The sequence below is a fragment of the Marmota marmota genome, unplaced genomic scaffold (genome assembly GCF_001458135.2).
Source record: "Marmota marmota marmota unplaced genomic scaffold, marMar, whole genome shotgun sequence".
Lineage (NCBI taxonomy): Eukaryota > Metazoa > Chordata > Mammalia > Rodentia > Sciuridae > Marmota > Marmota marmota.
In genome coordinates this window covers 5,812,823-5,817,978 of record NW_026000240.1, presented here as the reverse complement: position 1 = coordinate 5,817,978, position 5,156 = coordinate 5,812,823, and positions in this window count along the sequence as shown.

Here is a 5,156-nt window from a genome sequence, read left to right as displayed (position 1 = left end):
TCTAAAAAGTTCTTGTGCCTGAGACCCCTAAGCAAGATGGCTTTTTTAGGACAAGCGTCCCCATCTTCAGATTCTGTCTTCTTGCCAATAAATATCACTCTGCCTCTCAAATGTTTAGTTTCATCGGGCAGATAGAACCAGAACTTTCCCCGTTACATTTCACGGAAAAGAAAGCGAAAGGAGCTCAAGGCAGGTTCCGGGTCTCGTGGGTGGGGTGGCCCCGGGCGGTCCCGGAGAAGCAGCCGAGCCCGGGATGGCTGCGCTCCTTCCCGCTCTGGTGGAGGGGTCCTGGGGTCCCAACCCTCCCAAGAACCTGAGCGCCAAGTTGCAGATGTACTTTCAGAGTCGGGAGAGATCGGGCTGCGGGGAGTTCGAGGTCCACCAGGAGCCCGGGAGCCCGCCCCGCTTCCTGGGTGGGGCGCTGGGGACTGCAGGAGACCCCGCAGCCTGGAGCCACGCAAAGCGGTTCTCCGTTAGGGGCCCTGACAGCGCTGGCTTGAGACTGCATATCCCGCGGAGTGGAGTGCAGAATTATCATTTTTCATAGTGCCTTTGGTCTTCCTCCCACTCCCATCGAATTTTGGAAGGCTTTTTTTTTTTTAATAAATCAGGGTTATTAACCTTTTATCAGTTATGTGTTATGAATATTTCTTCCTAGTTTCTCATTTGTCTTTTGAATTTGTTTATGGGGGCTTTTTTGTTTGTTTGTTGGCATATGCTAGGCTATCACTGAGCCAAATGAAGAGTTTTATCTCATCTTTTTCTATTCTATGTTCCTTTTTAAAAAATCAAATATAATTGCATCAGTATCTTAAGAACAATGTTGAATTGTATTGTAGGTAGTTACCATACTCACCATGGTCCCATCCCTAATAAGAATCCCTACAGAGTTTCCTTAAGTTAAGATGATGACTTCAGAATTGAAGCATACATATTTTATTATGCTAAGGAAATATCCATTCAATTCTTTTTTTTCCCCCAAGACATTTTATTAGGAAAGGGTGTTAAATTTGCTCCAATGCTTTTCAGCATCTATGAAATTACTCAGATTGTTTTTTCCCTTAGACCTATTAACATAGTAAATTTTATATTACTAAATTTTCTAATATTGACCCATCTTCCATTTGCTTGACTTTTATGTAATTTATATTCCAATGAATTAAATATTGATATTTCTAAACCTCCTTCAGCATGCTGAATTTATCCTTCCAAGAATTATCTGATGGAAGACTTTCAGTTTATCAGATGGATATGATAACTTACCATCTCCTGTTCCATTTCCCAACTATGGACAATTTACAGCCCTGGCTGAGAAAAGGCCTATGTTCCATTGTGTTAATTTATCAACATGCATTTCTTGAGTGTTTGCTGTGTTGCAAATACCTTTTTGCATTTATTAATGCTTCAATAGTTTATGTTTATGCATTTAAATTGACGCCTGTAGGTCATCTGTTTGCTTCATTAATTGAAAAATGTCCACCTTAGTACAACTAGTTAAATAAATATGCCACTGTTATTAACTCCTTAGAGTATTTAAAGTTAAAAACTGGCCAGGCACAGTGGTGTATGTCAGTAATACCAGCAGCTCGGGAGGCTGAGGCAAAAGGATCTCAAATACAAAGCCAGCCTCAGCAATTTAGTAAGAATATAAGCAACCTAGTGAGACTTTGTCTCAAAAGAATAAAAAGGGGTGGGGATGTAGCTCTGTGGTTAAGTGTCCCTGGGTTCAATCTCTAGTACCAAAAAAATAAACAAACAGATAAATATATAAGTAAACATTTAAAAAATTCTCATCTTGGGTTAATTTTACTGTGGGTATGTGTTGATCGTAAGCTATTAACTGATATTTAACTTTTTTCACAATGAAAACTAACTTTCCCAACAATATTTATTGTTATGATTCATCCCTCTACTCTCTTATTTCTTATTTATTTTTTTTTAATTTTTCTTTTTAGTTGTAGAATGTATTTTGACATTATCATATATACATGGAGTATAACTTCTTGTGGTTGTATATGATGTGAAGTTACACTGGTCGTGTATTCATACAGGAATATTTTATTCCTCTTAATATTTCATATATTAAACTTCTTGGTAGATTAAGGCTTATTTCTGAAATTGCTATTGTGCTTCTTATGAAGAACTATTTAATTTTATGATTTAAAAAATATACTAATTTTTAGGGACGTTTTGGGGTCATAGCAAAATTGAGCAGAAAATATGGAGAGTTTTCCATATGTCTTGTATGCCAACACACATCCTTCACAGAAAGGAATTTAAGGATGAGTCAAATTGAGGCATAGATTGATTTTATTGAGAGGAAGAAGTACACACTTTGAGAGACAGGGTAGATTGTGGACGTTGCAGAGTAATGTACCAGCTATGTCTTACCTAGGTATGTGTACACATGTAAAATCTGTAAAGACACCATGTAAGAGGTTATTTTTAGTTCTCCTTTGTATTGGTAACTGGACATGTTGACCATTACTGTGGTGGGGGGTTATTTTTTTTCTTTGTTTTTGATGCATTCTGCTTTGTGAATGTAAAGAGTACTACATGAGTGTAACCATGGATAAGGTCCAATAATTGATTGAACAGTGCTGTTTGTAACCTTTAAATCTGGACTTTTGATCCATGTGAAAGTAGACTTTATATGATGGCCACTCTTATTTTGTCCTGCACATCTGTTTTCTAACTGTCCTATGTCATCTGTTCTATCTCAATGGTACTTTATTTTTATGGTAATGATATGTTTCAATAGAGATCAAAGTATGGTGGAGTTTATGGGGGGACAGGGAGAAATCAGATTTAAGAAACAATAGTATATTATAATCATTATTACTATTTTCAGATTATAAAGTGGCTGTACATACTTGATAATATTTGTAGAGGTAATTTGATTCTTGTTCCTCTAATAATCTCAAACAAGGTCATTGTTAAAAACAAACAATTATGGGGTGGGGGGCAGCTGGGGTTGTGGAAATATTGTGTTCAACTACAACTAAAAAATAAATATTTAAAAAAAAAAAAAACTATGCTGGCTGGAGTTGTGGCTCAGCAGTAGAGCTCTCACCTAGCATGTATGAGGCACTGGGTTCATCCTCAGCATCACATAAAAATAAATAAAGGTTGGGGCTAGAGTTGTGGCTCAGTGGTAAGATGTTCACTTAGCACGTGTGAGGCCCTGGGTTCGATCCTCAGCACCACATAAAAATGAATATATAAGTAAAGGTATTGTATCCAACTGAAACTAAAAAATAAATATTTTTTAAAAATAAAATTAAATAAATAAATAAAGGTATTGTGTTCACCTAAAACTAAAAACAAACAAACAAAAGCTATGCATTCAGGGTAGGCATGTAGGGTAGATTGAAGCTGAAACTATTGAATCTAATTTTACATAGAAATTTAGCTTCTAAATCATATTACTTTTTAAAATATATTTTCTTTTAATACAAAATGAAGTTATAGTACAAATAAACTTATTTTTATTTGTAGATGTCAGCACATTTGTTAATGTTTGTGATAGACACCACAAAGTTCAGTGACTTCATATTTTCCCAAGCCTTCTGGAACTGACAAGAACCATTAAGATTAAAAATATGTCACCTTGGGGCTGGGGTTGTGGCTCAGGGGTAGAGCGCTTGCCTAGGACGTGTGAGGCCCTGGATTCGATCCTCAGCACCACGTTAAAATAAATAAATAAATAAAAGCAAAGGTATAGTGTGTAACTACAAGTAAAAAATAAATAAATATTTAAAAATGCCACCTTATGTTGAAAATAATTACATAATTTTTTTTTCTTGGAAAAATACTAAAAATGGAAAAGAACGAGTTGTCAATATACAGTTCTCAGAATTTCCCAGATGAGAGTTCAGTCTTAGTTGAGTTTTCTGGCTACAAAGGTGCCATCGATTTCCCTTCCCTGTGGGGCGTGGCGGTTCATACCTATAATCTCAGCGGCTAAGGAGAGTTCAAAGCCAGTCTCAGCAAAAGCGAGGCGCTTAGCAACTCCATCAGACCCTGTTTCTAAATAAAATACAAAATAGGACTAGGGATGTGGCTCAGTGGTCAAGTGCCCCTGAGTTCAATCTGTAGTACCAAAATAATTAAATAAATAAATAAATGAAAATTTCCCTTCCTCTTTAATGTTCAAGGTTATTATTAACCATTGGATGCATGAATGAGGTAGGACTGGGGGCCACACGGGTGATTAGGAAACTCATCAAAGCTACCACATTCTTACTGGGATATGTTATGAATTAACTCAAGCTTTGAACAAACCTTTGTGAAAATCTAACTAAAACAAATGTGGGTTTCTTTGTTTTTGTTTTGCAGTACAACAACAAGTCAGCAACACCAGCAGCAGCAGCAGCAGCAGCACCATCACCACCACAAAAGCTTCTCTTGATCCCAATTTCCCTGTAGCTGCTGCTTCAGTTCTTTGCTATCCTTGCAGCAAAATTTTTTGACTGTGCTTTTCTATACTCATTTCCATTTCCTCTCTTCTAATTATCTCTCTATTTAAAAATATGATTTCATTGTCAATGAACCTTTATTCATTTATTTATATGCAGTGCTGATAATCAAACCCAGTTCCTCACACATGCTAGGCACTCTACCACTGAACTACAAAACCAGCCCACCTCTAATTCTTTTTTAAGTCCATTCCAAATCAGGCTTTTACCTCCAGCATTCCCCTGAAATTGCTCATCAAGGTCATGCATGGCCTCCCTGTTGCTAATCTCAGTAGCCTCTTTCTGGTACTCATTGAACTTGATCTCTTGGAAGCTTTTGACTCAGTTGATAACTCCCTCTTCCTACGTACTTTCTTTACTTGCAGCTAGGATGTAGAACAAATTTTGGGTTTGTTCCCTACCTCAGTGTCTATTGATTTTCATTCTTTCCTTGTTCATTTTCTTTTCCTAAATTCTTTTCTTAATTAATTAATTATTTTTAATTAGGTATATATGACAGCAGAATGCATTTTGATTCATTGTACACAATTGCAGCACAACTTTTCATTTCTCTGGTTGAACATGATGTAGCTTCACACCATATGTACGTAGGGTAATGATGTCCGTCTCATTCCACCATCTTTCCTGCCCTCCCTCCCCTTTATCACCACATAAAAATAAATAGCAAAACGGTATTGT